Raw genomic sequence first — 13,044 nt, 5'->3', positions numbered from 1 at the left:
ATATACCTAAACATAAGTTTCTACTTACATAAATTTGAAAACTTGATGAGGTAAACTACTGATTGTAGTTGATCTCGGTGCGTATTTTAAATGATGAAAATCGATAACTTGTTTTTAAGTCCAAGTGATCTAGTTAAATTTTAGGATCTTGACTATATTTTATGTTTCTTATAGAATAGAATAAAGAAATGTTTATTTGCCAGAATACGTTACAATTAAGTGTTACCTATACAGACTTTAAAACATATAAATCCATGCTTAAATATAATAAAACTTAACTAAATTAACAACTATAGGTACCTACATAGTACGGTTATAAATAATTACAAATTGTATTTTTGTATTAACACTTATTGTATTTACCTAGTCAGGTCACTGCTGCCATAATCTAAAAACACGTTAAACATTTTTTGTAAAAGTTCCTTTTAATATACTGCTACACTAAATTATCAAAAAAAATAAAACGTATAAAAAATCAATAGGTGAATTAATCCATAAAATAATGTATATGGTTTAAATACATTTGACTTAAACGGTTTACGATAAAATAAATACATTTCCTAAAATTAAGTTCCTATGTGACCAAGTTCACATATACCTTAATTTGAAATATTTTAAAATATAAATAAATAAATTACACCGGCTGCTTCATATTTACCATATATTTACCATCGATTAATAATATATGTTATAGGTAAGTTCATTGATAAATATGCATCCATGCAACAATACAAATAAGTGTACCTACGAGTAGTACCTACACGTGACCGAAAGCTTGTATGTATAATCTGTGTTAATAGTGCGATAGCTAAATTTATAATCTATTTAGCATTTTCGCATAGCTATATTATAACCAGTTCAATAATTTAAAATTATAATACTTACCTAATTGGCTTTAAATTATCACAACGCTGTTTTCAAAAGATATTCTAGATCTAGCAGTATTACTAACTAGTAGCATTTTTTATATTCTTACTACTAGAATTCTTGCCTCTTTATACAATTTTAAGCTAACATGGTCATTTATATTCCAAAATAAAATTTATATATATTAGGAAGACGGGGTATTTATTATTGTATATAAATTTGTGTTTGCGTGTTCCTTATGCACATGCCATATTTATTCTCGGAGTAATAGAAGAAGATGACATGTCCAATTGTGCCAAAATATAGGGAACTCGCAAAAACGAATATACAAGTACATACAATGGTAAATAAATACTGCTCCTCCGTTTTAATTGTGTATCTTGCCTTGGATACCTAGTGGACACCTAATATAGATTGTTAAATACTCGTATAGTCGTGATCCTATATAATAAAAAAAAATGTTACACTTTTTTTGTAATATTTGCTTATTACTACAATATTGTAAGCAAACAAGCCGTGATGAAATCTAAGAACATTTCAACAGCACCCAGCGGGACCGGTCGGAGATCCACCGCCTCTGGCATACATTATGCTATAGTGCCCGCTGACCGCGTGTCGCAACAATCATAACATCACATACTCAATATGCATTCAACTTAGTTACGAAGCAGCTTATTGTTTAACACGTACTGTTCAAGTAATTACTGAGCTTCGACAGCGTGTGTGGTTACAATCTAGGTTTATAGCGTTTCTCTGGACAGGACCGCATTCTTATGGTCAAACCCCGTCATCGATGTTGCAATACTTGCAATTCTTTGAAAATAAATGTTGGCTAAACTATTTGTCGTAGGGAACCCTAACTTCACTGTTGGTGCCCAACTTCACCCAACAAAAATATAATATAAATATAATTAAATATACCTATATATTTTTTTATTTTAATTTAGGTACGTGTTTTTTACAGAAATGTTAAAGATTAATTAATTTTCTTAATTTTCTTTCAGGACATGTATACTACCTATTTAATTAAAATAGTAAATTTACCAAAAAATCGAGCTGCGTAAAAAATATTTAAAAAAAATAGTTCTAGTTCTAGTTTGTTCTAAAATACCCTAACTTCGTCATCGCCCTAAGTTACCCGAATATTTGTTTTATTATGTAAATTATACTTAAAATTAATTTTAAATAAATACATGTTGAATTACTAAACTGTCATGATATGATAAAAGTTATAATGGTACGTTTTAATGCTGGTTAAGCCGAAGTTAAGTACTAAAGATGAATTTAGCTTACGTGTTTTTGCCAACCCTTATTTTCAATGACATTGATAACGGGGTTTGCTGAATGTTGACGCGCGGCGGAAGATCGCCGGCTGTATAATAATGCCTGTACATTATAGTGGGACCCCGTCGGCCTCTCAGCCTTGCCCAATCGTTGTCGCAACCGGCTGCACCTGCCGAGATGCGAGTGCAAATTGCCGTCGATATTATGCGTGATCTCAATCTTCTGCTAAAACATACGAGTAGTCACTACTTTATTTTTTGTCCGCTACGGTTTTAGCGGGGCCGGTATGGCAATATTCGATTGATCAATTATGCAGTTATGTTGCTCGATTAAGTTGTCTGCAGTAGATCAATGTTTAATTTAATTGTACGTTTATAGCTAGGAGCCTTGAAATTAATTTGGTAAAGTCTGTCGTTCTGGTCAAAAATGCAAATTAGACATAATAAAACTACATATTCAACAAGTCAATTGCCTATAATTTGTGTCGATCTGCCGCGAAATAAAAGTTTGGTAAAAGTATTTATTAGTGGTAGACAATGATAAGGCACGCTATCACCAGCTGGACTGACGTCACGCGCCGCAACCCTCCTGGGCCCGTCACAACCTCGTCCCGCGCGGCCCGCGCCGCAGCCTGCTCGCGTCACGCTGAGAGTTCCCATCTCACAACCACCTCACGGGGACGCGTCATACGCGAAGGATCGCTAGGTCCCGGTCATTATACATTTGACGTCACCGTCGTCACCGTTTTCACGGCAATTTTAGGTACAACTCGTAAAGTAACCACACTCGGGATTTGAAAATTTAACGTGTAAAAAAACATAATATGTAGATGCATGAAAACTTTGTTTTCTATTATTACTATAACTTTTTGTCACAATTTAGCACGTTTATAAATATTTTTATTAATTATCCATCGAACTACAAAAATATCTTAAACAGAGAGAATAAAACTCTACATAATACCTTAAGTAAGAAGTTATCAAATCGCCTATTTGTGTATGGTAGCGCAGACCGTAATAAAAGTTTGGTATTTTTAGTAGGTATTTATATTATTTAGTTGTTAGTGCGCGGAAATTGTAAAACTTTTAAATGTTTCATAGGCGCGCGCCAAAATTTATGTTTTTTTACTTTAAGAGATCGCAAGTCGTTTGGGGATTTTTAAACAATATGAATAAGTAATCTAAATAATCTATAAGTAAGTAGGTACATTAAACAAAAACGGCAGTCATATAAAGTCCAGTTTTAATACGAGTATGTATAAATTAGCTGTTACGACATTATCTAGCTTGGCGGCATAGACTTTATTACTGCATTAAGAGGAGGTTCTCATCTCGATTCGGTTAAATGATTTATCAAAATTATATGAATAATTTTGTTGATCACTACCTCAGAACTATGTCATTTCCGAACCGTATGTTTTTTTTTGTTTGAAACTATACCTACCTATTGCTAGTTAAGTATTAGTTCCATTTCCATTACCTACAAGCCAGTTCTGATGATAAAATCTAAGATAAATTGAGGGAACAACTTAAATCTTCTAAATCTAAATAAATATAAGATTAAGAATAAAAGAAATCAATTCAATGTATATAACTAATACATATACCTATGTTTCTGTAAACAGTAACGAAAACTGCGTAAACGAAGGCTTATTAATGCTCTATCGACTTCCTGAAACCTTAATAAACTTAAACCAAAAAAATCGACTTCATAAAACAGAAATTATATTGAAATCATTGCGACCAGTGCATTTCACAACAATTACAATTACCCCTAAGACCTATTTTGTTTTTCTTAATACTTAGACTATTTTTTTACAAAGTCCAAAGCTATTCAAAGTTTATCTTCTGCATAATAATTGCACATTTCATAAAGTGGGGCAACTATCCCACTTTTACCCTATGCCTATAAAAATATCTGAGGAATTGTTTTGATTCCTCATGGATCCTGTCATCAACACTTGATTAAAAAAATGGAACCAATCTATACCGTTTGAATTAAAATAGTTTCTGTAATTACAATTAAGTACAGTAGAGTTCTCAGGTAACAAACATTAAAAATAAAAAACAAGTTCGCAGGTAACAAACATTGAAAAAAGAACATTATCAATTTACTACTGAATTGGGTACATCCTCCTTTACAAATATTGAAGTCAATTAATATTAATAGTAGTCAGTATTGCAGTGCTGGGTCAATGGGGTTTTAATAAAGATAATGTATAAGTACTTATGCTGTTTTTCCTAATCTTCCAGTCTTTTCTTTATTTGGGCCTTCGTTTTCCAGCCGTCTGCCGTAATAGAAGCGGCCGATTACGTCACAGTCTAAAAATACTAAGGTGGCCGCGCGGGGTGGCAAGGAAGGCAAACACCCTACCACTCGCCAAGTAAAGAATGATCGAAAACAACCGATCACGAAAGCGTGATTTCTGTTTTGTAGTAAACAAGATTTAAGCAAAAACAAAGCACTGTCAAGTTTTTTGGCTACTTTCTGGTGGAGTTTCTTACCTACAAATGTTTTTCTGATGAGAAAAGCGTCCATCGGCACAAATAAATATTGTTTATAAAAACCAAGCTTCAAGAATACTGTTACGGGTCTGCCTACTAAGTTCTTCGGAAATTATGATTTCGGTCTAGTTTATCTCTTCGTTGTGCTAACAAAGCAATCGGTCCCAGCAGATTCGAATACCGGTAGAGTTTGGTATACAAAATGTACAAATATTAGTGTATAAACCACGAAAAAACGTTGTATTATATCTAACTCCTTATTTGTCTTTGTAGATAGATAGATAAATCGATTTAAAATATAATAAACGAATACCGCTTAGATCCTTACTTATAGTGTATAAACCACGAATAAACGTTGTATTATATCTAACTCCTTATTTGTCTTTGTAGATAGATAGATAAATCGATTTAAAATATAATAAACGAATACCGCTTAGATCCTTACTTATAGTGTATAAACCACGAATAAACGTTGTATTATATCTAACTCCTTATTTGTCTTTGTAGATAGATAGATAAATCGATTTAAAATATAATAAACGAATACCGCTTAGATCCTTACTTATAGTGTATAAACCACGAATAAACGTTGTATTATATCTAACTCCTTATTTGTCTTTGTAGATAGATAGATAAATCGATTTAAAATATAATAAACGAATACCGCTTAGATCCTTACTTATAGTGTATAAACCACGAATAAACGTTGTATTATATCTAACTCCTTATTTGTCTTTGTAGATAGATAGATAAATCGATTTAAAATATAATAAACGAATACCGCTTAGATCCTTACTTATAGTGTATAAACCACGAATAAACGTTGTATTATATCTAACTCCTTATTTGTCTTTGTAGATAGATAGATAAATCGATTTAAAATATAATAAACGAATACCGCTTAGATCCTTACTTATAGTGTATAAACCACGAATAAACGTTGTATTATATCTAACTCCTTATTTGTCTTTGTAGATAGATAGATAAATCGATTTAAAATATAATAAACGAATACCGCTTAGATCCTTACTTATAGTGTATAAACCACGAATAAACGTTGTATTATATCTAACTCCTTATTTGTCTTTGTAGATAGATAGATAAATCGATTTAAAATATAATAAACGAATACCGCTTAGATCCTTACTTATAGTGTATAAACCACGAATAAACGTTGTATTATATCTAACTCCTTATTTGTCTTTGTAGATAGATAGATAAATCGATTTAAAATATAATAAACGAATACCGCTTAGATCCTTACTTATAGTGTATAAACCACGAATAAACGTTGTATTATATCTAACTCCTTATTTGTCTTTGTAGATAGATAGATAAATCGATTTAAAATATAATAAACGAATACCGCTTAGATCCTTACTTATAGTGTATAAACCACGAATAAACGTTGTATTATATCTAACTCCTAATTTGTCTTTGTAGATAGATAGATAAATCGATTTAAAATATAATAAACGAATACCGCTTAGATCCTTACTTATAGTGTATAAACCACGAATAAACGTTGTATTATATCTAACTCCTTATTTGTCTTTGTAGATAGATAGATAAATCGATTTAAAATATAATAAACGAATATCGCTTAGATCCTTACTTACTTAACTTACAAGGAAGGGTACCCAACTGTCCGACTCCGATTTGATTTATTTTGTATATGTTATAGAGTAGTCTAAAATAACGAACACGTATTTTTTTTAGCTGCCCAAACTCAACCTGTTAGGAGAAAATGGCCTTCAAAGTACTTTTTTATATAAAAAATATATATATATATATAATAAATAAATATATTTTTATATAAAAAATGAGTTTGTGGTGAAATGACAAAACACGTCCCCATTCTTTATTCATGTTCTCCAACATATAACGAAACCAGTAATTAATTATCAATTTTTTTGAAAAAAGTTTTTCATAGAAATTAGAAAGTTAGGTCAATTTTCAGTACTTTGAAGGCCATTTTCTCCTAACAGGTTGAGTTTGGGCAGCTAAAAAAAAATACGTGTCCGTTATTTTAGACTACTCTATAACATATATCAAAATAAATCAAATCGGAGTCGGACAGTTGGGTACCCTTCCTTGTTAGTTTACTTGGGACTAACAGCCGTATTCGGATAATGAGATACGTCAAATACTAGATATTGAAACGATATGGATTAGATATGTCAGTGTCAAACAAGTGTCAAAAGTGACGTTTTTGTTTGAAGAAACGTCAATTTTGACACTTGTTTGACACTGACATATCCGATCCATATCGTTTCAATATCTAGTATGTGACGTATCTCATTGTTCGAATACGGCTGTAAGTCGATCTGTGTGTGTAAGATTGTCCTCATATATTTGAGTATCTAATTGAGGTACATACCTATCGACAATTTCATCCACGCGACGGCTCCAAAACATAGGTAAGGTTAGAAATCTAGCACGGAACGAGAAGTGTCCAATGTCCATTCAGTATTGTTTCGTGAGATCGAAGGGTGGCGGGGGCGCACCCGGCACCGGCGGCCTCGGCCTCTGCATCGAGCGCCTGTGACGTCACGCGCTGTTACGTCACACATCGATCCGCCCGCCGCGTACCGTTTCAAGGACGCCCTTGCTTTGCCGACCCGCTACCTACATAGCTAAATTCGTGAAACAGCCTATACAGCACGTAAATAACTATATTTTGACTATCTCATAATATTTACATATACTGAAGGTCGTTGTTCAATCCGCGACAATCGCAGGTGTCTTAATTATTTCTTTAGCTAGGTACCAACCTACAATTAGCTGCAAAAATGTCTTTGTTTGATTTTAATTGTGACACCGAGTCTAAAATCCACAATGAATATTTTTTATCTGCCATTAGCTTTGATATCTTTCCTGCAAAACATATTTTGGTAAAGTTGCTTTATTAACATAATTTTGCGTCCAATAGGTTCTCACCATTGTTCTTGATTTTATGAAGTAGCTATCTTGAAACTCATCAAAATGCTTGCCGATGATGAAAACCAAAGATGCATTCGCTTGCATAATCATGAAGCCCAACAGGACTTTTCCTTTCCCGAATACTTAAATACATATATTCATACACAGCATTATTTTTATTGACGGGGTGACCATAACATCCAAGTAGTGCCTAACACTATAGGTACATGTGATCTGAGAGGCTTCCTAAAACAATTGCTCCAGGATTTCAGTAGTCTTTAGAATCTTTATATTTCGTAGAAAAAATGCATTTGCTGGGCTCATTGGCTGGGCGCTGATTAAAATTCGTTATTTGGAAGGGGAAATATATTATGGCTTGTGATGCATGCACGATATTTTACAGATTCATTATCTCCGGTCAGCAACTCATAGCGTTCATGCAGTGTCAATTTTACTACAAGCGATCCGAGAGGCCTCCTGAAACTACCGCTCTATTACAGTAACCGCGGCGATCGTTACCCACGCGTCTCTGACGTCACGGCAACCACTCCCCTATTCAAGTTCAACACTCGACAACACGTTGGCGGATCCTAACTTTAGTTGCTATTAAATTGAAAGTAACGCTTTCGAAAACATAGATAGTAAACCGATGGTTGGAGACTTTGATGATGTTACTGCGTTATCGTATAAATGTAATGCTTTTTATTACCTAATTTAAGTTACTTTTATTTACGTGCCTCCATCCATACCTTCTCCGTCATATTTTTGGGTGGATTAACTATTTCTTGTTGTTACTTACTCTGTTCCATCAGCCAGGGTAAAATAATAGCTTAGTTTCTTAGAAGAAATGTTCTACCATGTTACAATGGCTTAGCTAAAAAATACCCTTCGACAAAAGTTCACGTTGAAAGTGTGACCCAGGAGAACGGAACCATGGCAACACGCGATAATAAAAAATGATGATTCACCCTTTTAGGTACATAAATAATATAAATAAACGAATCAAAAAGATATTTTTCAAACTGCTGTCAATTTAAGTACTATTCCTAATTCTGGATGCAAGTGTAATCAGTGTCAATCGTCTACAAACTTGAAGCCTAGTCGAGCTAACACTAAAATTTTTAACAACATTAATAACTCGCTATCATACAAAAAGTAGTACAAATTATATTTTAGCAGTCCAAATTATCATAAAATCTACTAATTAGCAAAAGTAGAAGTTCATCATAAATCAATGACTAATTGAAACCACAAATTAACACCGAAAATATGATTTGTAGCGTCATGACACCTTTCTAACTAATGACGGTTAAAAAAAATTCAAGCCAAACTAAAAAAAAGTTTCGCTTCGTGGCTAAGACTAAGTGTTTGGCGGAATTATATAAATGGTACCTACTCAATCGCTATGGCATGTTAGCATCTATTATGCTCAGAACGAGTCACTAGCTAGTGTTTGGGAAAGTCATACAATAATAGACAAGACAACTTTCTAAAGGACGTAAAAATCTGACGCCAGACATACCGCAGCCTATGGACTCGACACAGCCTTTGTGCTATACGTTTTTTATACAGTTTTCCTTACCGCACGTGAAAACGAGGGAAAGTCTACGTAAATACGGCAGCGATAACGGGGGTGTGACGTTCGACGGTATGACGTCACGCCGCGCACCCCCCGCGCCGCCCGCCCACGTGCCGCCCCACAGCTGATAATCCTGTTTCAATTATTTTACACTAAATAAAATTGCCTTAACAATAGCCATTCATATAAGCACCGACTTGATAAACTTAAAGGTAAATACTACCTTCAACGACTTAACGGTATACCGCTACGCGAGCCTATTATGTATTTAAGCTAATCCTTTTTATGGAAGGCCGTCGTATATTTCTTAATCGGTTTTTGCTGACCTCTTATGACCTTTTGATATGAAGATGATATAGGTACCTATATGTCTGTTATTGTTTGTTTGATGTTGTAACTTAACAAGGGATATTTGTATGTATATTAGGAGGGATTGCTGCGGAAGTCTAACTTAAACTCTGATTTCATATTAAGCCCCACTTGCACCATTCCACTAACCCGGGGTTAACCGGTTAAACCAGCAGTTACCATGGTTACCAGTACAATTTGACACTGGGTTAACGGTTTAACCGCTTAACCCCGGGTTAGAGGGATGGTGCAAGTGGCGCTTAGAAGCAGTGGGTATCTAGTCTTAGAGCTTTACGCACCTTCCTGAATTTAGTAACTGAAGACAAGGAGGCAGCTATAGGTATAGCTATATTATTGTTTTTCACAAATAATATTAATATTGGGCTTTATTAGCTTTCGTGTCTCCGAGGTGCTCGTGATCGTGACACATCCACGTGTGCCATTGGTAGACTAACCTATAGTAACAAGAATGTATTAAGTAATCCAACACAAAAACCTCGTTCTATAATTGACGTTGTATAATTGACTCATAACTTAACACTGAATGTTATATTATAATTGAAATACTTCTTCTTGTTTTTGGACGGTAGTTTTTGACACTATATGTACCTATTAGTTAACAGTACGCTACCGTAATTGCGCCTAAAGAGGTAAATTAACATTCGTAGTTAAAGGAATACAACATTCACGACTAGCTTGAAAGCTTTCCTGTTACAAATATGTCGTTATTGCTCTGAAATGCGGATTTTATTATAGCGAGATAATCAATACATGACGCATATATTCGTCACTACTGCTTGCAGACGTCATCGGCGTCATGCGGCAGCGTTTCCGCAAATACACTACATATACATGTAGTAACTAGACGCAACTGCTATACAGCAGACGTAAGACACTAATACAAGCATAAGTATAGATGCTCTATGACGTATGTGCAAGTATTCCAATCAATACAGCTTTTTGTGCAATCGCAGCGCCATCTATGTTCCCTCGTTGATATGACGACGACGCAAGGTACCCCCATCACAAAGCGTAAGCGAGCTGCCTTTCGATTCTAACGTTGCCCCCTGTGCTATCAAATGATGTCGATGTTTAAAAGATGTCGTAGCAGCGGTTTTCTACTACAACATAACAGTTACTCAGTAAAAAAAAGTGATATCCATTATTTTATAAAAGTTGTCCATACCTTTACCAAAGAAATATGTAACTCCGTATAAGATGAATAAAGTCTAAGAAAAAAACGTACCTCGGAAATCAAGAAAAAGTCATTCTCGGATAGATGGCGCACACACCTTTGGCCTATGGTCGGCTAGATGGCGTTGACGACACCGTTTCATATTTAACAATTTTAACACATAGGTGAATGAACATGGGTCAAAATGATATAAAAATAATAAAATCATTTATCCATATATATACATTTTTTCGATAGTTTTATACGTTTTCATTTTGAGTTTTAGTCGTGTGTCAATAGATGGCAGTAAATTTACTGTGACTACAAAATTTACTATGACAGGACCCCTCTAGGTAATATGTACTTATCTATTTCGCTCGTGATTTACAGTTATTAGTATAAAAAAGAATAAATTGAAATAAATGCACACTGCACACTTTGTTGTACATAGTCTACGAGTATGTAGTATGCAAAGGATTTTTTTCTTCCCAAGGGTTCGACCACTGAGTAAAGTCAAAACACTGGGGGCCGATTTTTGAATTTCGACCACTCGATTTCGTGTATTTCGTTAAATAATATCTCCACTACTAGGCATTTAAATTCTACTAATAGAATTGAAATCGAGTGGTCAATACCAATAGATTCCAAATTTCGATCGCTCGTATTTCAAAAATTAGCATTTGGCCGTTTTCCACCGATTTTCGAGTGACGAAATCGAGCGATCGAAATTCAAAAATCGGCCCCCTGAGCCGATTTTTGGTGAAAAAGGTGTCAATCGATAGGTACTTTTGATGTCACTTAATATGCATAATGCTAATTTTTTTACGAAAAAACCATAGTCAAGTTAAAGATACATTTTGCTTATCGATCGACCATAATGGTCGATCGTATCATGTTGTAATCATAATTAAGTATAGCAATCTCCCTAATTCGTAAACTTGCACTAGGGAATAGCGGCATGGCGATATTTTTTACACGATAACAAAACAAGAAAACAAAAGATCAAAATGTAGCATATAGGTTGATATATCGTAGGTATTAAGTCATTGTTTTTAGTTCGAAAGTAATAAATAAATATTATAGGACTCTATTACACACATTGACAGATGGCGCGATTCGGGAAACGAAATAGAGATTCACTAGATATGAAATAGTTAAAGATATGTGACGTTCCATGGCAAAACGTACCTTATAGCGGTTGGCGCTTACGCTATTATTATAGCCGCTCCAATATTCAGCCGGGGCAATGGTACCTTTTGCCGTGGAACGTCACATATCTTTACTATTTCATATCTAGTGAATCTTTAATTCATTTCCCGAATCGCAACGTAAGTCGCACGGTAAGCTCAATAAAGCTTGTGTTGTGGGTACTTAGACAACTATACATACATATAATCCGTGCTCATCACACAAATAAATGCCCTTACTGCCTGTAAAGCCGATTGTCCTGGGTTCAAATCAGGATCCCCTACACACTAGGTCAGACAGGTCGTCAAATGTCCTTATATGCAATATGATATGACTGATGGATGCAGCCTACACAACGAAAACATAATATAATTTTATGCATAATTAGATAAAATCGATTTGTTCCTGTATAATTATTAATTTGATATCCAATTATATAATACATATTCCGATTTTTAATACAATTTTGAAGATTAAGTATTTTAGTTTGAAAAAAATACATTTTTTTTAAAACGAAATGGCGGGAAATTTGAAAAAGTTAATGATTTCTAGTACCTACGTGATTTAGGAGATTATTTTCGTGGTAGGTATATAAAATAAAATACGCTTGATACAAAAGAGCGTAGCCGTGTTTACACGGAAAAGCGGCCCTTTCACCAAATGTTTATAGTATTTTTTTAATAAGAGCCCTTATGACTAGTATTATTTCCTGTAAGTTTCAACTTCCTATCTTTGTTATTTTTGAGATATGATTTTTTTTAATTTTTCAAATAATTTTTTTTTTCGTACAGTATTCTATATAAGTCTAGAGACTTGCAAATACTATAAATAATATTTAGTATTACCAACAAAATTCTTGGATAAATGTAGGAAACAAAACTTCAATATTTTTTTTCTTGCTTTCTAGAAGGGCGACACCAACAGTTCTTTGTTAGGTGATTGCTTATATAAAGACCTGTAACATATATATTTTTCAAAATAATCCAGTTGGTACATCATAGAAATTGTAAAAATAAAAGATACGGTATCCCCCGCAAACGAATTACACTATAATTTATAGTATTTGTAAGTCTCTATATATAGAATACTGTACCAAAAGTTTGCGTAAATTGCATTAGCCAATGTGAAAAAAAAGGATTTTTATGAAAACTTAAAAAAAAATCATATCTCAAAAAATA

The 13,044-nt window shown here is 33.8% G+C and overlaps 1 protein-coding gene across 2 annotated transcripts in view; it reads left to right on the top strand.

Moving 5' to 3' along the window:
* LOC134790624 (probable nuclear hormone receptor HR38) overlaps nucleotides 1–13,044 on the top strand; it is a 28,316-nt gene that overhangs the window by 843 nt on the left and 14,429 nt on the right. The gene's annotated exons all lie outside the window — the stretch shown is intronic.

Source organism: Cydia splendana, chromosome 5 (assembly GCF_910591565.1).
Source record: "Cydia splendana chromosome 5, ilCydSple1.2, whole genome shotgun sequence".
Taxonomy (NCBI): Eukaryota; Metazoa; Arthropoda; class Insecta; order Lepidoptera; family Tortricidae; genus Cydia; species Cydia splendana.
The sequence above is the reverse complement of the archived record's forward strand: the minus strand, read 5'-3'. Positions and strand labels throughout refer to the sequence as shown.